Source organism: Heloderma suspectum, chromosome 13 (assembly GCF_057233095.1).
Source record: "Heloderma suspectum isolate Gila_16-S chromosome 13, 16-S_ref, whole genome shotgun sequence".
NCBI classification, from domain to species: domain Eukaryota; kingdom Metazoa; phylum Chordata; class Lepidosauria; order Squamata; family Helodermatidae; genus Heloderma; species Heloderma suspectum.
This window is the reverse complement of record NC_139470.1, coordinates 15,611,710-15,637,669: the sequence shown is the minus strand read 5'-3', so window position 1 is coordinate 15,637,669 and position 25,960 is coordinate 15,611,710. Positions and strand designations below refer to the sequence as shown.

Sequence of the window (25,960 nt, the reverse complement as noted above, 5' to 3'; positions counted from 1 at the left end):
TGTGCTGCATAGAGCTAATTAGGTCTAGAGACTGAAGTGGGGAAAGCTTGTGCTTTCATTTCCTTTTCTTTTTTATCCACATTTGCAAGCACACAACTCTGTAGCTCCATTTCTGTAACCACCAAAAATGTTTCTCCTGCTAGGAGCAATGTTGTGTGTGTGTGTGTGTGTGTGTGTGTGTATATATATATATATGTATATATATATATATATATATATATATATGTGAGGGTAATTTCCATTGCTGCTTCGGGAAGTAAAGCAAATAAATGCATCAAAGCCAAATGGATAAGCCCTGAATCAAACAATAAATGTCGGCCATGCACTCTTATTATTGGTTGGATGGTTGGCCCCTCCAAGGTGAACAAATTCTTACTGCTCAGAGAAAATAATAGAATGTCCCACAAAGTTCAAAGCGAGCTTTTTGCTCATGATTTCTCACAACGTAGAACAACCTTCCCCAATCTGATGTTCTCCATTTACATCTGGAGTGGTATAGAGTGAAATGCACCCCTTATGTTCTTACTGTGCACATGTATCAAGTTCTAGCTAGCGATGTATAGGAATGTCATTTTTGCTTGCAAAACATGTGAGCATACCCCATTCGAAGCCCCAAATGCAAATGCAAGCATGTGTCTGCCAAAAAATATTCGCAAATTGCCAACATATGCTCGTGTCCAACTTGTCCCAATTCCCAGTTTGATTTGCACAAATTTCCTAATTTGTGTAAATTTCCTCAGTAGACTGAATCAGCCCTGTTTTATTCTATGGAAGAAATTTGAATAGATTAAGAGATTAGGGAATATTTGTGCAAATTTGGGGAGATTTCCAGAAATCTCCCATCTGATCGCTGTTTGTTTTGTACAAGTTTGCACAAAGTGAGCAAGTTTGGGCAAAGTGAGCAGTGATCACAAATGCTTAGAGGACCCGCGCATGAAACATGTGGCAAGGCAATGTCAGGAGAATCCTAGCAATCTGGAACATCGCACATTTGCCCATTCCTAATTCCAGCCACTTTCCCCTACTTTCTGTCATCCAAGAGGCTGAGCTCTACTTCCCTGATCCGCAGCTCATCTTAACTAACAGAAAATGGCTCTACATCTGGGTGGCTGCCCTGTTGCTTGCACCTGCGGTTTAGCCTGTGGGATGCTCTCTGCCTATGCAGCTCTTTTGCCTCTCTGAACCGCTCAGGTCTGTCAAGAAGTACAACCACAGATAGCCTAATACCTCAAAATATTTAAGGGCACAATCCTATGGGCTGTCAATTATCGTAAGCTCCCATACTCAGAGGCTTACAATCATCCTATGCAGGGTGAATGGAGCAAACTCCTCTTGCCCTGCATTTTCGCTAGACAGACAATTTTGCCCATCTAGCTGGGGCTGTGTGGTGGGGGAGGGCAGGAGGCTGGTGTGGCTGGAGGATTCATCGTAAGCCAGCTTCCCTGGTCTCCTTCCCTCCCCGCCCACACAACCACCCCCTTTCCCGCTCTATGAGCTCGTGTTTGTGAGCCCATTGATGCAACTGGCTGTGAGGGGGAGGGGGCAGGGAGCTCTGATTCCCAGTTTCGAGGTCATAATGCTGTCTACAACTTCAGCACTGAGAATCCGAACCATCCTATGGTCCCCCAGACTCTGTCTAGGAGCCATAGGATTGCTCCCTAAATATGTTATAAAATATAACAATATCATCCGGGGGGAACACAGGACACCTTGCCCCCATATTTCCCCTGGGCAACCAGTGGCCTACAGGCCACATGGCCTCTTGGAGGCCTTTAGTATGAAGTGCTCCCTGTTCAGGACTCCACTCCACCCATTTCCATCCCCCACCCCACCCCCCAAAATGTCAGCTGGCATTCTGTGACGACTGAACACACTCTGTCTTCTGTTGGCTGTTTTCAGGGGTCCCTTTTGGGTTCATTTCTTTTCCTTTTTGGCTTCTGAAAGCCTTCAGTTCCACAAGCCTGTTGAGACCTCCCCTTTTGTGCATGGGTGGTACAGTTTTGGCTACTTAAGCAACAGCACCTAAAGCTGGAACATCAGAAATAGAAGGAATGAGTTTGCACAAACCCCAAGAAGGTTCACTTCCATATAGATAGAAATCCATCCATTTTAGACCTCGAATATCAGTCTTCTACACTTTGGAATAGAAAACAACTCCAAAGGAAATTCCTCTACTGAATAATGTGGCTGTTTTTGGAGTTGCATTTAAAAAACAACAACAAGGCAAACTGACTCAGAGCACTAATAAACAATATCTGTGAGAAGCAAATGTACTGAATGTCACTAGATGTTGGGAATAATCAGTCTCTTCATGCATATTCAGAGGCATGAAAAACAGATAGATTCTAATGACAGCCTCACAGAGTCCTGTCAACTGACATGATGGATCCTGGCATGGAAACATCAGAACCAAACACAACTGTCTTTGTTGCACTGTGCTTCAGAGCATCATGGCCTGACTGAGAGTCGACAACAGTGCTGTGAACCCTGCCAATTAACTTCTCAACTCTGGGGTGTGAGATACCAACTGGCCCTGGTAAAGCTCGGGAGATGCTCTTCTAAAAAGACAGGGCCAACTTTCTGCTCCCTGCTAGAGCAGCACACAGGTTAAAGTCGGGCTGCAGATCTGAGCTCAGAGAGGATAATTGCAACCAGACAACCAGGCCAACTGAGACAAGTGGCTATGATGAATCTATTCCAGGCTATGAAAATGCCCCACACACCTGCCATAGAGCAAAATGCAGCAGGTGCTCAAGAGAAATGCAAATAGCTTTGCAGCCTACGCACTGGATCCTGTGACACCGCAGACATTTGCTTAACCAGGAATGGTTTTATATGACTTGCGCATATAAACCAGCTTTATTTCAGGCTCTGTGCAGCCATCATTCTAATTCCTGCACACCTGCATCTTAGGGAGTCTGCTCAACTTGGAAGGCATCTTGAGACAACAAGGGAGAGCCCTAGGCATTTTGGCTGTCGACACAAATTCGAGAAGTCTCTGCCTTCTGCCCTGCCCACATGCCTTAGCCTGAAATTCCCAATCCTCCCAAGCTCTCCTCATCCAACCAACGAGCATCTCCTTGCCCCTTGTTTGCTACCTTCAGGGATGGTTCCAGAGGGTGGCAAGCCTGGGCATTTGCCAGAGTCCCCAGACCAGCAGAAGGGTCCAGCACACTATCATTTCCACTTTGCACACAGGATCAGATGCAGCCTAAGAGAATTCTTAGTTTGTGCATGTCTTACCGCTTCCAGATTGGGGGGGGGGGGCTCACCAAAGGTGCCTGCCCGTGGACCCCCACAGACTCCCACACTAGTGATGTATGGATTTTGTAAAAGCCATTCCTTCTGCATTTTGTGGATTATCAAGTGCCTTTCGTTCCATCATCTGCTGATTGACAGAATCAGATTTTTTCCAATTTCCTGCATTTGCACAAATTCGCACTTGTGCAATTTCACACTTGTAAAAATGCACAAATCCCCCAAAAATGCACAAATCCCCCCAAATGTCCACTTTCATGCTTTAGCCTATGGGGGGGATGCACATTTTCAGCTGTTTGGGTTTTTTTTACATATTTTTCTGTGACTGAATTTACATAACGTTCTGGAAAGTTTAAAAAAAAGGTCAAGCCTGTGGAATCCATCCAACTTTGGAAAAGCCAGTCCGTTGCAGAATCCACAGATTAGATTCATAGATATTCGGATTCATTTGATTCTGTTGCAGATTTCTCTGACATCCCTAGCCAGCACTCCACATCTGAACCTGCCTCTAAGCTCTTATGGGTATCTCTTTCAAAAATGCAGAGTTTCCCCAGCTATCAGGAGACTACCATTTCCTAACTGCTGATGAATGGGTGAGATCACACTTCTGGGCTATTAACCAGTAATCTGCCTGACAAAGGGATGGTCAGCCAGCAGGCCAGTAACACCATGTTCCCTGCAGATCTCAGTGCGAGGCAAACTGCCAAATTCTGTAGTAGCTGCAGCTCTTTAGCCCATCCAGGGCTCATTGCTGATTATACATCTATGAATCTCATATGCAGCCGTCCCAAGATGCAGGCTCATAATGAACTGGAAATGGGGAAGGAAAAACATCTGCAGGGATTCCTCCCCTGAAACTCACCCCCCCACACACACACACACACACAACACAAATGCTCAACTCAGCAAGTAGGACAAGCCCCATGTTTTTCCTGCCATCCCAAAGCGCTGGAGAGAGTAAAAGGAAATCCAGCAGGAGTTTCTTCCACCAGATCTCTTGGTAGACAATGCAAGAAAGAAATAAACAGCCCACAGTCTGACTCTATGCAAACGGAAGACCCAGTCTTCTCATGCTCACACTCTGCACTCTGAAGGGAATGGATGGAAGAAGGAAACTTCCCCAAGAATTTGGAGTATGTATATCCACAGGCAGTGTAGGCTGGTGGCTCTGATGTCAGTGGGCTGTGGTTCTGCTCTGGGTTTTAGTTGGAACCAGCCAGAACTCCAAAGGAGCTATCTGAGGTTCTGAGCCTATTTGGGGGATAGGGTTTGGCACCTTGGATAGCTCCTTTAGAGTTCTGGCTGGTTCTGGTGGAAACCCAGAGCAGAGTCACCACCCCATCAGAGCCACCAGCCTCCGCAGGCCACAGGACTCCGGCTTGCTTTCCCAACCCTCTCAGATCCACTTCAGACGAGACACGGTTCATATCTGGAAGGCACCAATGCAACATATAAAAGTGAATGTGAAACCTGCATGAAGATCAGCCTTCTGCAACCTGGTGCCCTCCAGGTTGCAGAAGGCTGCATTGAACTACAACTCCCAGCATCCGTTAGCCAGCCAGGGGATGCAACTTCAATGAACCCAGCAGATGGGACTAACGCAGCCACCCCCAGTCTGCTGCTCTCCAGAAAGGTTGGGCTGCAGCTCCCATAATTCCCAGCCAGCATTGCCAAGGCCTGGGAATTACGGGAGCTGGCAGTCCAACACCTGGAGGGCCCCAGGTTAGGGCTAGACCAAAGACTGAAGAGGCCTAGTGGTGCAGGCACTCGTAACCTCGAGACTGGATTGCTGCAATGTGCTCTGTGTGGGGCTGCCTTTCAGACTGCTCCGGAAGATGGAGCCAGTGCAGAACGCAGCAGCTCAGCTGTTGTTGGGAGCTGCCCCTTTTCAGCATGCAACTCCGTTGCTGAGGGAACTGCACTCACTGCCTATTCGCTACTGGGCCAGGTTCAAGGTTTGGGTACCAGCATACAAAGCCCTAAACAACTTGGGACCAGGATACCTGCTGAGAGAGCGCCTTCTCCCTTACCAACCTGCCGGGTCACTGTGGTCATAACAGGGCATGCTCCTGGTGGTTCCGCATGGGCCTACAGTCACATTGGAGTCCACCCGGAGAAGAGCCTCAGTGTGGTGGCCCCCTTCCTGTGGAATTGCCTGCTTCTGGAGGTCAGACAGGCACCAACACTGTGTGGTTTTTGGCACCTCCTGAAAACATCTTTATTTCAAGAAGCCTTAATTGATTGACCAGCCATGGTTTTTATTGGTACTCGGTTTTAAAAACAAAGTTTTTAACATGGTGTTTTATTCTTTTTATCTTTTATTTTCACCACTCTAGAATCTGTTCAGTTGTGAAGCAATGTATAAATGTTGTAAATAAATAGATAAAAGAAATAAACAAACAGAGGAAGTGCCCCTGATAAAGGGGAGCACTGGAACTAAAGATGGACAAGCTCTCTGAAGCCGGCCTTAGATTAACTTGGAAATTACCCCCCCCTTGCCCCTCACCATCACCACTTGGAAGATTTCAGGTATTATCGTGTGGTGTAGTGGTCAGAGTGTTGGACTGGGAGCCTGGAGATCCAGATTCTAGTCCTCACTCGGCCAGGGAAGCTCACTGGGTGACTTTGGGCTAGTCACAGACTCTCAGCCCAACCTACTTCACAGGGTTGTTGTTGTGAGGATGAAATGGAGAGGAGGAGGATCATGTACGCCGCCTCAGGTTCCTTGCAAGAGGAAAAAAGGCGGGGTATAAATGCAATAAATAAATAAATAAATATTTCTGAACTGCTCCAAAGGCTCAAAAAACCTGTCCAGCCTCTCTCTTCCATCCTTCTTTCCCATCCCTATATAATCTAAAGGAGCCACTTTACCCCATTTACATGTGGGGGCAGGGGAGGAAAGACTCCTGTAGGAATGAAATCAGGGGATGGGGTGGGGAAGGGTCCACCCCTTCCTGGTCCTCAGTAGGGGAGTGTCCCACCCTCCAAATTTGCCCCGCAGCATCCCCACACCTCTATGAAAGCTAGGGTGCAATCCTATGCATGTTTAGACAGAAAAAAGGTCCTACAACTCCCAGCATGCCCCAGCCAGCATGGCTGGCTGAGGCATGCTGGGAGTTGTAGGACTTTTTTCTGTCTAAACATGCATAGGATTGTGCCCTTAATGGAGCAAAGCCATTTCCTCAGCTTGCATAGCACAGCAGGGGCAAAGCTGGAAATTTTTCTCCAACTTGGAAAAATCCAGGGACTTATTCATTTTCTTTCTTATTTCTTTGTTATTTTTTTAATCCCCCCAATAATGTATGTTCTCTGTTGTTGTTTTTTAAAGACTGATTTCACAGACAATTGTATGTATGCAAAGAACAACATAATAGAAGCAATACACATTTTTTAAAAAAATGAACATGAACAAATGTAAAATGAAAAATGAACATGAACATGAACAATGTTAAATGTATGTAACATTTTTGTAGTTACATACAGATAAGTAGGGGTGGGGGGATGTTCCCCCAAATCTGGGATGTTCCTTTATTGATGTGAGTAAAGAATGGAAGCCAGGTTTTGAGAAAATGATCTTGCTTAATGACACATCTTCCCAACCTTCTGTGGTGTGTGCATTTTCTGCTAGAGTTACTTGCGAAATCCCCAGGATTGTTTATCCAGTCATAAGTTTTCCACTGCTTCGCTATTTCAGTTCTAGCAATCGTTGACAAAAATATAACTGGCTCTTTGTGTCTGCCATACACTAGATGGGCTTTGTTTGGAGAGTCCTTCACAATCGATAACAAAGGTAAGAGGGGTTCCATCCCATTCAGGTGGGCTTACAGAGCCCCCAAAGCTCTATTCTCAGCCTGGTTTGGGAAACGTTTGCTGGCATCTCTAGTTGGAACACATAACCCTGGCAAATGGTAGCGACGGCACCTGCTTTTCCAGTAGAAAACTACTGTGAAGTTGGTCTAGGAAGCCTGGTTTGTACATAACCATCATTGTTAAAACACACACACACACTACTCCTCTGCTGCTCTTCGTTGTTAGACACAGAAAGTTTTACAGTCAGTTTTTTATTATCTAACCTCATAAAACATTTAATAATAAATCTCTCCCCACTCTTAAACCCAAAATCTTAGGATGTTGAAAGCAGAATGGCTTTTAACTATAATAAACTCTCTTTTTAAAAGTTTACATAAGCCAAATAGAGAAGCGCACAACAGGATCAAAGCACTTAATGGCTAAACCAACTCGGTCTCCACCACGCTTTGCAAAATGTTGCAAAAAGCAAGAAATTGCCTTCACATCCAGGGGCAGAACAAAGCAACATTCAGCATTTCAAATTAGAAACACTCAAAAGGGCAAGTGTCCCTACTGAATTGTGGCAGAATACCAGGAAATGTTTCCATTATGAGACTGGAATTACCCAACAACAACAAAAAAAGGATCTAAGAAAAGAAAAGGGATAAAGCATACAAAAAGTAGAAAGAAGGGTAAGCTGGATGAAGGGAATGCAAGCACCATGAAGGAATCTCAGGAGACAGAATTCCAAAGATGGCTGAATCAAATTCACAATAAACCTCTGCGTAGAGTGTATAGCCTGCCAATTTTGGCACCAAATTGGAGACATCCAATGACAACAACAGGAAGGGAGCTGTAACGCGGTGCAAAATTTGATTTGGGTTGTTTAAAGATCTAAAGGAACCATTTCAGGAAATCAGAAATAAGATACTGGAAGCTGCCAAGGTAAGACTAAATCCACCTGCACACAGAGACACAAAAATATGGTGCACAGAGTGAGACCATTGTTCGGGGATATGTGAGAACTAAACAAGTTTCATAAGTGATACACTGCTGGAACTCCAAAATGTCACTATTCAGCCACAGAGAAACCACATTTGCTGTCCAAAAGAAATCACAGCAGCCAAGAGTAATGTCCAGGGTCCTACTTTAATGAGTTCATCGAGTGAAGGGATGTGGGTTTTCACGTAGACATCCATAACTGTTTCAACTCTAACTAATTTAACTTTGATTGCTTCTAAGCTCAGTTCCTGAGCTTCTAAGAGGAGCTGGCATTGGCAGAGACAGAGCATCTCTGACTCAGAGGGCAACCCTGACATGGAAGTGGCAACACTGCGCCACCTGCCTGAGTGATGGCTTTCTTTCAGACATTACTGGAATGGCACAGGAAGCAGCCATGTTGTGGTGACATCCATGCTGTTCACATGAAGATATGAAGCTGTCTTCTGCCAATTCAGACCATTGGGCTATATAACCCAGTAGTGTCTACCCCATGGATGAAAAACCTCTGGCCCACAGGATGTCCCCATCTGGCCTACCAATTTCCCTGACTTATTTCCAATCACTGATGACGGTTAAAGCATCTCTGAAGACTTGCAGAGTATTGTTTCACCTATAGTGGACAATAGATCAATCCCACAAGCCCTTGGAAACAGAGGTAGGGACTTCAAGGCCAAAGGTTCAATTTACAGGCAAGCTTGAGAGCCTGACACCTCACCTTTCAGAGGTGAAAATCAGGCACAATGAACAAAATCAATGAATCATACAATAAATGCAAGTATCGGTTGCCTACCAATGTGAAAGATGGTGATTAACACAGGTGGAGACCATGAATAGCATGGAATAATTAACATATAGCTTGTAGAATGCTTTAGAATATTCATACTGGAAGCAGGAAGTTAATTTTGCCTTGCTCTGGTTCTCTCATTTCACCACCTCCTAGGAATCACAGTGTAAAACCTTGGGTACTTCTGAAAACGTTGAGGATCTCCTACTCCTCAAAGGACTTAGTCTCTGCTCTTGCCTCCCATCCAATCCCCCCTTTATGTTAGTTATAAAGTGGGTATCAAATTAATTTCAACAGAAAAAGGATTTAATCTGAACACTGGAAGCAGCAAGGATTCCCATGAATTAGAAATGCTTTATTTAACATCAAAGCTACGAAACACACAAGAGGAACAGAATATGTGAAGAAGTGCAGGCATTCAATACCTTTTTTTGTAGGCCTCTCCTTGCAGTTGCTTGAAAGCAAAATCCACCTCCTTGGTGTTCCTAGCTTGATGAAAACTGTCAAGGGAAAGAAAGACAGATTCAATAATACGACAAACACAAAGGGAATAAATATGTTTACAAAAATGGGCGAAATGATCATAGTAAAACCTTTGCTGCTTTTAGTACAACTTTTGCAAAAACAACCATTCTGCTTTATCAGATCATACCAAGTGCAGAAACATAAAGGGATCATCTCTCTCGTCGTCCGTGTTCTGAATCCTAACTAATTGCTGGAGGTGTAACACAGCTAATGTTTCATTTAAACATACGTTTTGGCAGTGCCTGATACTTGCCTCTTTGGGGGAGGAGGTTTTTATACAGATAAATGTTGTATTGGAATACCCTTTAATATTTATCGATATACATGCCCTCTTAAGTTATCTACCTGCTTCCTGGAAGTTAATGCACAGTCAGTGCAAATGGATTCTCCATGCCCTTTTGACAGCTAAAATACTGATATTACAACATTGGAAGGATAAACACTCACCTCCTATAATGCAATGGATTGAGGACCTCAATTTCAATGGGTGGTATATAGATGCCACTTGCAAATGGACACTTATATGGATATTTAGTTTCCTTTTGTTGAAGTTTATGTATAATTCTTAGAAAGCCGTATTTTCATACACACACACTTACAAATTGATATATTCACATTTATTTAGCTACATTTTTTCTTTTCCTTTTTTTTGTTTTGTTGAAATTTCACAATAAAGATTCATTAAAAGATAACCAAGATGAGACCGAAAGTGACAGTGAACAATTTATTTGCCCCATCCCCAGCAAAAGAACAAAGTAGACTTAAACGAATTCAAAGAGGAACCCTTCGTTGAAGTGAAAAGGCAGGGTAAACATTTCAAAACAATCAAATACATTTCATGCACTTGATAAAGTGGGTGCTAGTCCATAAAGCTTATGCCACAAAAAAATCAGTGCCTTCCCTTTGGCATGTCACAAGACCCTTTTGCTACCACAAGGTAATGACCTCTCAGGGTATTGAGTGTAGGGATGAGAGAACCAATTATTTTTGAGCTCATCTAAACTCTCTGAAAATCACACTGAAGTTCATTTCAGCTCACTCCTGTTTTCATTTTTGAGCTATTTTTCAGCTCCTTCAAATGGGAAAAGAGTGCATTTCTGTGTGTATTTTTCAAAACTGTGCTCAAAACTGTGTGTTTCAAACACAATCACAAATTCCAGAATTTGTGAACATTTCTTTGAAGGAGGAGGAGGAGCCATCCTGCTTGTATTCATGTTTGGGATTGCAAACAGGACATGTCTGCATGATTTACCAACAGAAACAGAATTTTTGTATATCCCTAATGGCTTGTGTCAGAAGCTTCTGGATCTGTGTATGGCTCTCTCATGTGGTGAACTATTGAACTTCAAGCAACGGTCTTCACAGGGAAGTACCCTCCAGCCCTGGACTGACTCTGCCCACACAGGCTGCTCGTTGGGTCCTCCTGAACAGGAAGGAGTACGAAAGGCTTCCTGTTCTAGCTGAGCAACAAGAACTTGAGGTCTGGCATGTCCCTACATTCTTTGGTTGTCCTTCAGTCCTGACTTGCTCCTTGATCTTGCCTCCTGCTTTGTCCTTAGAATTGAAGGACAAACCAGGACTGGGTTACTGGCTTGATCCACAGGTTCTGGTTCCTGAGGCTGCTGCCCACAACCCAGCTTGAGCAGCAACATCAAAAGAGTGGGGTTTCTTTGCCATTTCCTATTCCTCTCTCCAAATAGACCTTTAACCCTGGCTCTTACAAGTTTGCCCTTCTAAGCTCCAGAAGGCCTTTTCCTTAACTAAAGAAAAAGAACACTTTTCTTATCTTTTTGCAAATGAGACTGTCATGTTAGAAAAGCTCATTCCAATCTATCCACATTGCCATAGTTGTACTGCTGACTCTGGTTGGGGAGTCTGAAATCCTTCCTTAATGAAGAATCGTACACCCCAGGACACCCCTGGGCAAATGACTAATATAGCTGTAACAAGAGCTGCGCTAGGCAAAGCCGAGTATACCTTTCTCCCTGGACTGGTCTAGCTTCCCATCACATCGCCAGGGGATGTAACAGACATAACAAGTGGGGAAGAGGTTTCTCATAATTTAAGGAGAAGGCATAATTGACACATATTGCCAACAAAAGGTCTAAATGATCTTGATGCCAAGGCTGGGGAACATATCCAGCAATCAAAACTGTCTCCTCTCCTAGCAACATCTCTGAAACATCTCCGCATAATTCTCTCTCGCAGCAAAGAGTGGAGTCCTCTAATGTTGGAATCAGTTTGGAGAGAAATCCTATTAGCTTTCAGATTCACTTAACATTTCTTTAGATTCTCTTCATAGCCCTTGTCCCAACAGTCTATGCCTGTTCAGTTCATCCAAAAATCATGGGATAAACACCAAGTTTCATAGAGAATTCAGCATCTGTAACATGAGGATGTTATCTCAATCCCTTTCCTGTTTAAAACAACATTCTTTGTGGTTATGTCCAGCAAAGCTTTTGGTGCGGTTACATCAATGACCTGATTCGCACAAAACAAAACATGGTTAACAAACCTACATGCTTGTTTGTGAGAATGCAGGACCGAGTGAGTGAGCATGATGGTTCCAACCCACTCACCAGCTTCTGCTTTCCAAAACAACCCAGGAACACCCTGTTTCTGGGTTGTTGTGATATCTGAACCCAGCACTCTGGGTTGCTTAGGGTTCAACAACCCAGAGTTTTAATCCATGGTTTGTTATTGGGTTAAAATTCTGGGTTGTTTAACACTAAACAACCCAGAGTGCTGGGTTCGCACATCACAACAACAGCCTAGGAACAGGGCATTTCTGGTACTTTCAGGAAGTGGAAGCAATGAGCAAGCAAGAGGCAGCATGCTGACTCTCCACCACATGGTCACATCTAACTACAGGTTAAATGATCCATAGTTAGCCATTACATGCAAACAGGTCATTCGGTTCAAAAAAAGGTCTCCAAAGAACGGTAGCTGCTGCTGCTGCCATTACAGCCCAAGGTGGGACACTGAAATGACAGAAGGAATAGAGATGAGTGAATATGATGCTTCTTCAACCTACACTGGTACTACCCAACAGAGATGGCATATGCTTAAACCACAACTTGAGTAGACTGTCACCTTGCCCTCCCATAAAAAGCCATATTCTTCAATTAACCACACCAGTTCTAATAACCAAACTGGTATGCCACCCAAATTAAATAAATATGAAATTGACATGGATAGATGATGAGACAAACAGGTCTGGGTAGCATTGTGTTTACAGTGAGCATAAACTTGTAACACAGTAGACACACCAAAGCAGCCACACAACTGTTGCCAGAACTGAGTCTGCATTCAGTCTACCTACAACTTCCAATGCCAAATCAGACATGCCACTGAAAATCTGTGTCTGAATCTCTCAACTTGAATTAAATTAGAATTAATTTAAGAATTAGTTAAACTAGAATTCATTTCAGCCATCCCTTCAATAAAACATTTTTTTCCCGGGCAGGTTACAAATAAAACAGCTACGTGCAAAATCGAAAGCCATAAAAGGCAGAATAGAATGCATTGCAAAGAGACTTAAAGATAAAGCCAGATAGAAGCTGCACAAAGCAGCAATAATTACACTGGGAGGTAAACGTCCTGGGAAAATAAAAAGGTCTTTGCCTGACACTGAATACACATCAGAGTAGATGGCAGGTGAACCTTGGGGTTCCATATAGTGTTGTGCTAAAAATTTCTCTCACTGTTTCTTTTTTTTTTTTTTACCATTCCCATTCAATCTGATAGAGAAAAAAAAATCCTTTCAAAAAGAAATTCAATGGTGAAGAAATCAGGGAGAAATTCTCATGGCTTGGGTTGGGTTTTCTTGTGCTTATCTTCCTTAGGAGGTGGCCAAGGAGTGAGCACAAGTGTTTTTCACTGCACAATCATCTCTCTGGCAACCCGTAGCCTCCTCAGCTTCCTGCACTTCAGTTCAGGCCCAGGGGAAGACATCATGAGGCAATTCCTCCCATAGGGCTTTTTTCAGACCAGGAAGTGCAGGCAGCCTGGGCGGCTGCAGAGCAATGGAGAGATGTTTAATAGAAAGAAAACAAACCTAGCATCCTCAACCACCTTGCAATGACTGCGTAAGCAAAAAAGCACCTCTTTCATGTGGGAAGAAAACTTTCAGGAAATTGGAGGCTCAGTGCTATCTCCACCTCTTTCCTGGAGCGGGAAACAATGCTGTCCCCTGCATACCTGCATTGTGGTGGGTGCAAAATGGCAGCCAGCAATACAGCAACAATACAGTTGATGCTATTGCAGCACATGTGCAAAAGAAAAGAAAAACGCTGTGGTACAAGCCCTGCCAATGTTGAGCCCTACCTTTGAGAAACTATTGAGAATTTCCCTTCCCTCTGGAGAAATTTGACAAAATTGTCCCCCCCCCAATTTCTCTGTCCACAAATAGGCTGGGGGAATTTCAAGAGGTCAGTTGTGCACAGCTCTAGCTCCCCAAATTTTAGAACAGGGGTACAGAAGCTCTCTCAGATTCCATTTCAGAGAAGCTCTTGGTGGCTACATTCTGTTGGTGGGTGGCGACAAACACCAGCGTATTAATTGAGCTTGAAGCTCTTACTGCCAGCCGCTAAGCCTTAGGAGAGGCTTTCAGCCTTTTAGAATAGGGAAAACAGCTGCGCAAAAGCCAGGAAACCAACAAACCATTGGTAGTCAGAAGGTCTTGGACAGGGGGAGGGACCATGATCTTCTGTGGAACCCAAGAGGACCAATTTGGGCTGCTAGACCTGAGGTTCTACACTCCAGTTTTAGAACTCAAAGGATGTGTATATGTACTGAATTATGGCAGTGGCCCTGGCACTGTTTAACCCTCTTCGCTACTGCATTTTCCTAACTGATAACTCCTCCCAGAAGATTCTCTTAGCCCTACATGAGGAAAAGACAGTTACCTGTACTATGCCTGTCCTTTTTTTTAATATACGGGGCTACCAGCAACTTTCAGCTGGATGGGAAGCAGGGTGGAAGGCCCATTTCAATAGGGAAATGACACTGGCAAGGGAGTTAAACATCTGCCTCCACCCCCACCCCAGTAGTACTGCCTGATCCAGTTCAGGAGCTCCACGTGATCGCAGCTCTCCAACCTAGCATCCATTTTGTGCCTCGGTACACTAATTTGGTCAAGCAAGTTTGTCCTTTCCCACCATGCCACTGAGAGTCACCTGCAAAAGGTGTGTCAGACCTACTTTTCATTCATAGCCACACTTCTATGGGTGAGGGAAACCAATGTGCAAGTATGGAGGAGGAGGAGGAGGAGGAGAGAAAGTTTGACAGCCTGGTGCTTATTATGCTGTCCCCAGGTTCCTTTTCTCCACTTTTGGCAGCCATCCATTTTGATGACATGATCCATCCAGGAGGAGCCGACTGCCCAACATTTAATAAAATGCAAGCTGTACTTCATTATGAAACACAGTTCTCTTTCCAATGATATACTTTTATCATGGATTTTAATCAAATATTTTACAGCTTGTGGATGAGAAAGGTGGAGGGGAAAAACTGTAATGGCTTTTCTAATTGCTTGTTCTCTGTCACTTGTAACTAATTACCCCAGTCACGCTGTTGTGGGCGCTCGGGATTGTGTTTTAACACTCATTCAACTGAAGAACACCTCTGGTATTGAAGGAAGAAAAGGAGAGACACAATTAAGCCATCCTTGTGACGTCTCTAGAAACGAATGTGAATAAATATTTTCAGACAATAGAATTTGGCTGGATCAAAATTCCTCAAACAGCCAAACAGCATGAGCAAAACCAGCATCAGTCCTGCACAGAACGCAATGTCTGCCACACAATCCATTGCTAACTGTAGAACTTTGCTTATGGGAGCAGAGACAGAACCTTCTCAGTGGTGGTGTCCCATTAGTAGATTTCCCTCCCCAGGAAGACCCAACAGGCACCAACAGTGTTTTCCTTGCTGTTACCAGGCAAAGAGATTTTTATCATCCACACTCTGCTCACTTGCCCTATCTTTCAATAGGGAGTATCTGGCTACAATTATTTATGCTCTGATATTATCTCAGATTGACTACTATGATGCATTGCACATGGAGCTGTTTTTGAAGTCTGTTTGAACCCTGCAGTTAGTTCAAAATACTTTGGTCAGCTGTTGACTGAGACTGGTCAATGGGAACAAATCTTGAAAGAACTTCACTGGCTTCCGGTCCATTTCTGAGTATAATTCAAAGTGTTGGTACTTATCTTTAAAGCCCTATATGGCTTAAGACCAAGGTACCTGAAGGAACACCTGCTCCTATACCAGCCTACCCATGTATGCCAGTTATCTTTGGCAGGGCTGTCTGTCTCTGGGAAATCCAGTTCTTTTTTGGTTTGACAGAGTTCCGTGATGTGTTCAACTTACTTTGTGCCTCCGAGCCAAGCTGCAGGATGTTCCCTGAACTCGGGGAACCTTTTTGAGCAGGCTTCATTTTGTGAAGGTTCTGCAGTTTGTGCACATTTCTGAGCAATTTGCACAAATTATGGTTAAAAAAAAAGGTAAAGGTGTCCCCAACCAGTCGTGTCTGACTCTAGGGTGTGGTGCTCATCTCCATTTCCAAGCCGAAGAGCCAGCGCTGTCCAAAGACGCTTCCGTGGTCATGTGGCCGGCATGACTGAACACCGAGGTGCAAGGAACGCTGTTACCTTTCCCACCAAAGTGGTACCTATTTATCTACTTGCAATTTCTTGCTTTCGAACTGCTAGGTTGGCAGGAGCTGGGACTGAAGACGGGAGCTCACTCCGTCACGCAGCACTCAGGTCTCGAACTGCTGTCCTGCCGACCTTCCGGTCTGCAGTTCAGCGTCTTAACCACTAAGCCACCGCGGCTCCTTAAATTATGGTTAAATTTGTGCAAATTACACAAATTTGACTGCATTTTGCAAAATTCTCAGAAAATCTGCAAACTGGCCCAAATTGCTGCAGATTGAGTCAGGCACCATAACAGGAACCAAAAGGGGGGGGGCGAGCCTAGGAAAACCTGTCGCACTTCAACCCCCAATTAGACTTCTCTAATATCCTTAATTCTTGGAGACTCTCTGGCAGGTGCCCTCATCATCTAAGGTCAGGCAGCTGGTGGCCAGAGACAGACCCTTCTCTAAATAAGATGAGAGCTTTTAAGTAGGCTAGCTCATACTGTGAAGACCTCCATTGTGAATTCACCTCTAACAATAATGCCAATGGGACTGGTTCAAAAGTCAACAGGGACCACTGTCCTTAAAAGGATCCATTCTCAGAGCTTTAATACCACTGTAGCCACACTGACTTCCATCCAGCAAGTGACAGCACCTCCCTGCCATAATATCAAGAAGTGCATTACTGCTCAAGATTCCAAATCTGTGGCTAATTAATCACTTCAAAACATTAAGTGCTATTTTCAAAACTGACCCCCCTTGTAAATGTATATTTGCAATGAATAATGCATATTTTCCATGCTATCATGAAAAAGTCTGCCACAAATTAAAACGGTTTTATTTTATTTATTTTTTTCATTAAAAGGATACACAATGATTAGATACAGTAAGTGCAAATGCCTAGAAAATTAGCAGAAAGCCAAATAGTGTGGTTCATTCATCAGTTACGGGAGCTTCCTAGACAGATAGGTACTCCTTTAGAAACAGACACGAAGGATGACAGTGTCCAGTTGCCAGTAAATTATATACAGATGTTGCAAAAGAAAGAAACAAAAAGCACACTGGTGTACACATATGCCATAAACAAGAACTGTGGCTTTTAAAAACACCAGGGCTTCAAAATGCGCTGAGAACTATAAAATGTCATCCAAGTCATTACAGGATGGCAACAGTGTAAACCATTTATTGAGGACAGGCTGTAAATTAACACAGGGAAATTAAGCCCATCTAATTTTGCAGCAGCGGATCAACAACGGCAAAACCAGAAGGTCTCCCACACAAGCCCCATTAAGAACATAAGAAGAGCCCTGCTGGATCAGACCAAGGGTCCATCTAGTCCAGCATTCTGTTCACACAGTGGCCAACCAGCTGTCAACCAGGGACCCACAGGCAGGACATGAGCGCAACAGCACTTTCCCACCCATGTTCCCCAAGAACAGATGTACATAGACGTACTGCCTCTGATACGGGAGGTAGCATATAGCCATCAGGACTAGTAGCCACTGAATTTGATCTATGGCATTACACAACTTGTATGCATGTCAACAGGCCTTCCACCAGCCACATTCCTGAGGGACTGCACTCAACACATGGTGGGAGACAAAAACAGGCGAATTTTGTTAGACTATCAAAACAGTTCTGCTGGATCAAAGCAGAGGTCTATGAGTTCTAGCACCTGATTCCCACAGCCAATCAGATGCCTTTGAGAAGCACAAAAGCAGCCGTGCATGAAAGCAATATCCTTCCCCCTGTAGGTTGGATATCTCTCCTATTTTACAGAGGACAGTCCTCTTTTTAAAGGGCTGCCTAGTCCAAGTCCAGTTTAAAGTTAAATAACCCTAAGAAGAGAGAGCAGGGTTGCCCATCAGAGTTGTACACTAGTTGCTGGGGAACATGGGCAGGAGGGTGCTGTTGCACTCATGTCCTGCTTGTGGGTTTCCCATGGGCAGCTGGTTGGCCACTGTGTGAACAGAATGCTGGATGAGATGCTGTGATCCAGTATGGCTTTTATGTTCTTAGCACCTGGACAGCAGACGGAGGAGGCACACAGGTCACCTGGTCACAGTCTTCCCCACTGTGGTGTGATGTATCATCTTTCTATTTAAATTATAGCTGTTATTTCTAAATGTGCATCTATGCAGATAAAATTAGCATGTGCAAATTAGAGATGTATGACAATTTCATTTCAGTTTGCAAGTCATCTGAACTTGCCCCATTTGCAACCCTGAACATGAATGAGAACACTTATTTTTCCCCAAAAAATGTTGGCACGTTCCCAAACTTGTGACCGCATTTGAAACATGAGTATTTCTTTTATAAATGTGCACTTTGAAATGTGCATTTGCCCCAAAGTACACATTTTCACTCTTTTGTCAATGGGGGGAGGTGTGCAATTTTGAAAAATGTGCACAGAAACACACACTTTTCCCATTCAAAATGCACATTTTCCCATTCAAACGAACCAAAAAACATGTTGAAAATGAAACCAGGAGTTAGCCAAACCAAGCTTCAAAATGAAGTTCAGAGAATTTGAACTCTGGGGAAAAGTGACCATGTTGTACTTGAGTTCCTGGTTCTAAGGGAAGCAAAAGCCGAGTGTAGTCAAACATGTACCCTGGATTTTAGGAAAGCTGATTTTAATAAACTCAGAACAATGATCAGTAAGGTCCCATGGCAAGCGACGCTAACGAGAAAAGGAGTCCAGGATGGGTGGGAGCTTTTAAAAAAGGAAATTCTCAAGGCACAATTACAAACAATTCCAACAAGAAGAAAAGGTGGAAGACAACAGAAGAAGCCAATGTGGCTTCACCAAAAGCTTAGAGATGACCTGAAAACAAAAAAAGACACATATAGGAAGTGGAAAGAAGGCCAAGAAACAAAGGAAGAGTACAGGCAGGTAGCACAGAATTGCAGGGATGGCGTCAGAAAGGCTAAAGATGAGAACAAGCTGAGGTTAGCGAGGGATCCCAAAAACAACAAAAAGGCTTTCTTCAGCTACGTGCATAGGTAGGGATGTCAGAGAATTCCGCCACGGATCTTGGTGAGGCCAAATGCCAGTGCATTTGGCCCCCTGAAATCTGTGGCGGAACAGCCTGCCGCCCCCCCCACCCCCCCTGCACATCCCCCCCAGGACGAGACTCACCTGGGGCGGATCTTCTGGGCGGCGGCAGCTCCAGCGGCGGCCGGTCTTCTTACCGGCTGCCGCCGCCGCCGCCATTTCCAGGCTTGTGTTAAAACAAAAAAAAGACGTGCTAGGCTACGTAAAGATTTACGTAGCCTATCATGGTTGGGTGGGTTTTTAAAAAAAACAAAACCGCATACGCAAATAGCGGTGGCTACGGCCGCCGCCATTTGCGTTCCTTCTTTTTACCGTCTTAATCTACGTAAATATTTACGCAGACTATGACAGCAAAAATAAAGGGGAATGCAAATAGCGCAGCGGGAGCTATTTGCGTCCCCTTTTGATTCACCGTTTTAGCCTATGTAAAGATTTACGTAGGCTAAAACGGGGAATCAAAAGGGGACACAAATAGCGCCCGCTATGCTATTTGCATTCCCCTTTATTTTCGCTGTCATAGTCTACGTAAATATTTACATAGATTAAGATGGCCAAAAAGAAGGAACGCAAATGGCAATGGCCATAGCCGCCGCCATTTGCGTATGCGGTTCTTTTTTGTTTTTTGTTTTTTACCCTGAGCCCTCCACAGCCGGAAATCCGGCTGCGGACGGCTCTGGCCTGGCCGGACCGGGCCTGGCCGGCAGCTCCGCGGAGCTGCCGCAGAGCACAGCCGGACGTTTGAGGATTCCGGGGGGAAGAACGGAGTGCCTCCCCCCCAGCCAGGATTCCGGGGGGAGGGATGGAACGCCTCTCCCCCCACCATCAACATAATCTGCGAAAGGTAAGTCACTTTCGTACATCCCTATGCATAGTAAAAGGCAGAGGAAAGAAATGGTCATTCAGCTATTAAATAAGGACAGCAAAATGATAACAGATGACAAAGAAAACGCAGAGGTGCTCAATTCCTACTTTGGCTCAGTCTTCTCCCAAAAGAGGGTCTATGACCCCCCTGGCAAAGGCGAAGTACAGGCTGAAGGGGCAGGATTGCAGCTTGAGATCGATAGGCATATGGTCAAGGAACACCTCATTACCTTGAATGAGTTCAAATCTCCAGGGCCAGATGAACGGCATCCTAGAGTAATAAAGGAACTGGCAGAAGAACTCTCAGAACCGCTGTCTATTCTCTTTGAGCAATCTTGGAGGATGGGGGAAGTGCCAGATGACTGGAGGAGGGCTAACGTTGTCCCTATCTTCAAAAAGGGTAAAAAGGAGGAATCTGGGAACTACAGACCAGTCAGTCTGACATCAATCCCTGGGAAAATTCTGGAGCAGATGGTAAAGCAATCCATCTGGAAGCACCCTGAAAACCATGCAGTGATTACTCGAAGAACAAGTCCTGCCAGACAAATCTGATCTCATTTTTTGATCAAGTCACCTCCCTTGTGGACTGTGGCAATGCTGTAGACATAATATACCTCGATTTCAGCAAAGCTTTTGACAAAGTGCCCCATGATCTCCTGATGAGCAAACTAGCTCAAAGTGGGCTAGATGAAACAACGATCCAGAGGATCCACAGTTGGCTACAGAATCAGACTCAAAGAGTGCTTATCAATGGGACCTTCTCAAACTGGGGAGAGGTAACGAGTGGGGTACCGCAGGGCTCAGTCCTGGGCCCAGTGCTCTTCAACATTTGTATTAATGACTTGGAGGAGGAGGTGCAGGGAATGCTGATCAAATTTGCAGATGACACAAAATTGGGCGGGATAGCTAATACTTTGGAAGACAGAAACAGAATTCAAAGTGATCTGGATAGACTGGAGCACTGGGCAGAAAACAACAGAATGACATTTAATAGGGATAAATGCCAAGGTCTGCACCTCGGAAAAAGAAACCAAATGCACAGTTACAAGATGGGGGATATGTGGTTCAACAACACTACAAGCAAGAAGGATCTTGGAATTGTTGTCGATCACAAGCTGAATATGAGCCAACAATGTGATGTGGCTGCAAAAAAGGCAAATGCTATTTTGGGCTGCATTAATCGAAGCATAACTTCCAAATCCCGGGAAGTACTAGCTCCTCTCTACTCAGCCCTGGTTAGGCCTCATCTGGAGTACTGTGTCCAGTTCAGGGCACCACACTTTAAGAAGGATGCAGACAAACTGGAGAGGGTTCAGAGGAGGGCAACAAAGGTGATCAGGGGACTGGAAACAAAGCCCTATGAAGAGAGACTGAAAGAACTGGGCATATTTAGCCTTGAGAAGAGAAGACTGAGGGGAGATAGGATTGTTGTTGTTGTTGTTGTTGTTCAGTCGTTCAGTCGTGTCCGACTCTTCGTGACCCCATGGACCAGAGCACGCCAGGCCTTCCTGTCCTGCGCTCTCTCCCGGAGCGTGCTCAAGTTCATATTCATTGCATCCGTGATGCTATCTAGCCATCTCATCCTCTGCCGTCCCTTTCTCCTTTTGCCTTCAGTCTTTCCCAGCATCAGGGTCTTTTCCAGAGAGTTTTCTCTTCGCATTAGGTGGCCAAAATATTGGAGCTTCAGCTTCATTATCTGTCCTTCCAATGAGCACTCAGGGTTGATTTCCTTTAGGATGGACTGATTTGACCTCCTTGCAGTCCAGGGGACTCGTAAGAGTCTTCTCCAGCACCACAGTTCGAAAGCATCAATTCTTCGGCGCTCAGCCTTCCTTATAGTCCAGCTCTCACAGCCATACATTACTACTGGGAAAACCATAGCTTTGATTAGACGGACCTTTGTCAGCAAGGTGATGTCTCTGCTTCTTACTATGCTGTCTAGGTTGGCCATAGCTTTCCTCCCAAGGAGCAAGCGTCTTTTAATTTCATGGCTACAGTCACCGTCTGCGGTGATCTTGGAGCCCAAGAAAATAAAATCTGTCACTGCTTCCATTTCTTCCCTTTCTATATGCCAGGAAGTGATGGGGCCAGATGCCATGATCTTCGTTTTTTTAATGTTGACTTTCAAACCAGCTTTTGCACTCTCCTCTTTCACCCTCAACAAGAGGCTCTTGAGATCCTCTTCGCTTTCTGCCATTAGGGTGGTATCGTCTGCATATCGGAGGTTGTTGATAATTCTCCCAGCAATCTTAATTCCGACCTCTGATTCATCCAACCCGGCATTTCTCATGATGTACTCTGCATATAAGTTAAATAAGCAGGGTGACAATATGCAGCCTTGTCGTACTCCTTTCCCAATTTTGAACCAATCGGTTGTTCCATGTCTGGTTCTTACTGTTGCTTCTTGACCCTCGTACAGGTTTCTCAGGAGACAGGTAAGGTGGTCTGGTACTCCCATCACTTTAAGAATTTGCCACAGTTTGTTGTGATCCACACAATCAAAGGCTTTAGCGTAGTCAATGAAGCAGAAATAGACGTTTTTCTCGAATTCTCTTGCTTTCTCCATGATGCAGCGAATGTTGGCGATTTGATCTCTAGTTCCTCTGCCTCTTCTAAACCCAGCTTGTACTTCTGGTAGTTCTCGGTTCGCATACTGCTGAAGCCTAGCTTGTAGGATTTTGAGCATCACCTTGCTGGCATGTGAAATGAGCGCAATGGTGCGGTAGTTTGAACACTCTTTGGCGTTGCCCTTCTTTGGAATTGGAATGTAAACTGACCTTTTCCAGTCTTGTGGCCACTGTTGAGTGTTCCAGATTTGTTGGCATATTGAATGCAGCACTTTAACAGCATCATCTTTTAGGATTTTAAATAGCTCAGCTGGAAGACTGTCATCTCCGCTAGCTTTGTTGTTACTAATGCTTCCTAAGGCCCACTTGACTTCACTCTCGAGGATGTCCGGCTCAAGTTCAGTGACCGCACTATCATGGCTATCAGGGACATTCTGATCTTTCCTGTATAGTTCTTCTGTGTATTCTTTCCACCTCTTCTTAATCTCATCTGCTTCTGTTAGGTCCCTGCCTTCTTTGTCCTTTATCATGCCCGTCTTTGCACAAAAGTTCCCTTGAGATCTCCAATTTTCTTGAAGAGATCTCTAGTCTTTCCCATTCTGTTGTTTTCCTCGATTTCTTTGCATTGTTCATTTAAGAAGGCCTTCTTGTCTCTCCTTGCTATTCTCTGGAACTCTGCATTCAGTTGGGTATATCTTCCCCTTTCTCCCTTGCTTTTCGCTTCCCTTCTTTCGTGAGCTACTTGTAAAGCCTCATCAGACAGCCACTTGGCTTTCTTGCATTTCTTTTTCTTTGGGATGGATTGAGTTGCTGCCTCCTGAACAATGTTACGGACCTCCGTCCATAGTTCCTCAGGCACTCTGTCTATCAGGTCTAATCCCTGAAATCTATTCCTCACCTCCACTGTATATTCATCAGGGATATGATTTAGGTCATACCTGAACGGTTTAGTGGTTTTCCCGACGTTCTTCAATTTAAGCCGAAATTTTGCAAGAAGCAGCTCATGATCTGAGCCACAGTCAGCTCCAGGTCTTGTTTTTACTGACTGTATGGAGCTTCTCCATCTTTGGCTGCAAAGGACATAATCAATCTGATTTCGATATTGACCATCTGGTGACGTCCATGTGTAGAGTCGCCTCTTGTGCTGTTGGAAAAGAGTGTTTGCTATGATCAGCGTGTTCTCTTGGCAAAACTCTATTAGCTTTTGTCCTGCTTCATTTTGTACACCAAGGCCATGCCTGCCTGTTATCCCAGTGATTTCTTGACTTCCTACTTTAGCATTCCAATCCCCTATGATGAAGAGGACATCTTTTTTTGGTGTTAGTTCTAGAAGGTGTTGTAGGTCTTCATAGAACCGATCAAACTCTGCTTCTTCGGCATCAGTGGTTGGGGCATAGACTTGAATTACTGTGATGTTGAATGGTTTGCCTTGGATTCGTACTGAGATCATTCTATCATTTTTAAGATTGTACCCCAGTACTGCTTTTCCCACCCTTTTGTTGACTATGAGTGCTACTCCATTTCTTCTAAGGGATTCTTGCCCACAATAGTAGATATGATGGTCACCTGAATTAAATTCACCCATGCCTGTCCATTTTAGTTCCCTGATTCCCAAGATGTCGATGTTCAATCTTGCCATCTCATGTTTGACCACCTCCAGCTTACCTTGATTCATTGATCTGACATTCCAGGTTCCTAAACAATATTGTTCTTTACAGCATCGGATTTTCTTTTCACCACCAGACACATCCACAGCTGAGTGTCCTTTCGGGTTTGGCCCAGCCGCTTCACTCTTTCTGGCGCTACTTGGAAATACCCTCTGCTCTTCCCCAGTAGCATATTGGACACCTTCCGACCTGAGGGGCTCATCTTCTGGCGTCATAACTTTTAGCCTTGTGATACGTTCCATGGGGTTTTCTTGGCAAGAATACTGGAGTGGGTTGCCATTTCCTTCTCCAGTGGACCACATTTTGTCAGAACTCTCTGCCATGACCTGTCCGTCTTGGGTGGCCCTGCACGGCACAGCGTATGGCTTCACTGAGTTACGCAAGCCCCTTCGCCACAACAAGGCAGTGATCCATGAAGGGGGAAGATAGGATAGTGCTCTTCAAGTACTTGAAAGGTTGTCACAGAGAGGAAGGCCAGGATCTCTTCTCGATCATCCCAGACTGCAGCACACGGAATAATGGGCTCAAGTTACAGGAAGCCAGATTCCAGCTGAACATCAGGAAAAACTTCCTGAGTGTTAGAGCAATACGACAATGGAACCAATTACCTAGGGAGGTGGGGGGCTCTCCCACACTGGAGGCATTCAAGATGAGGCTGGACAGCCATCTGACAGGGATGCTCTGACTTGGATTCCTTCACTGAGCAGGGGGTTGGACTCGATGACCTTGTAGGCCCCTTCCAACCCTACTATTCTATGATTCTATGATTCTATGAATTTTGGTGAACTCTCACATCCCTGGTTCTTCCATCACTAGTGCAAATGTGATGCAACTCTGTGTCCTCTTTTTCCTCTCTTTTTGTTGTTGTTGATGACTTTCCTCCTTTTTTTTTAGAGATGTGCAGGTGGCCATTTTACTCCACCCTTGTTGCCCCCCCCCACACACACAGATGGTGTTCACTGTTCCATTCCAACTTTCAACATGGAGATTCCTATATTCAATGGTGGGCCTATTCCTCCTCCATGGATTTGCCCAATTTTCTTTTAAAGGTAGCTTCATCAAACTATAGCACAGCAGTCATGAGGCACCTGTGTTTAGCTCATCTCAACAGAAATAATATTAATTGCAATTACTTCTGGATCCTGAACCAGCAGTCAGCAGTTTCTCCTTGTTACCGAATTCGCATTTATGAAAAGCCAAGACAGATACTAGCCGGACTTAAAGAATTTCTTCTGAAGAGTGATGGAAAAGCTGTGCCATCACGACAGATAATTCCTGGAAGTGCGTATCAAATGGCAGCAGACCCAAAATTTGTTTTCCAATGAACCTTACAGATTAACAGCTGTACACAACCAGGAGATTTGCAAAACCCTCTGAGCAGCCATGAATTATACATTTCCAACTGTTTAAAGCTAATGTAGCATAATCCTTCTTTGAAGGTTCTGCAGAAAGGCTGAGATCATTACCTTTTGTAAAGTTTCTGATTGCAAATAAAAGATATTTAGAAGCAAAAAACAAAGTAAGTGTTCCCTGCGTTGTGCTAATGGAACGGAATGGCATGCTAATAAGTAGGTAGAAATAATTACATACAAAACCAAAATTCTTCTGCACCCACAACAGAGGCTCCCCTTGGAATTCATTTGGAAATGAAACCACCACAGAACTTCATAATTTGATTTATTTTTTTTACAACTTGATACACCTGACGGTTCATCAGACCCAATTAAATTAAAATTCAACGCGCGATCACCTTTTATGCAAATTTTAAGGGGTTTATTGCATTATATGCTAATATTGAGTTTCATATCC

General features: G+C 44.4%; 1 protein-coding gene across 1 annotated transcript in view; it reads right to left on the bottom strand.

Moving 5' to 3' along the window:
* The window catches only part of ARVCF (ARVCF delta catenin family member), a 641,936-nt gene that overhangs the window by 378,227 nt on the left and 237,749 nt on the right, over window positions 1-25,960 (bottom strand). Inside the window, exon 4 of the mRNA XM_084820398.1 lies at window positions 9,259-9,333. The gene's annotated coding sequence lies outside the window, so the exon portion shown is untranslated. The remainder of the gene's footprint in view (window positions 1-9,258; window positions 9,334-25,960) is intronic.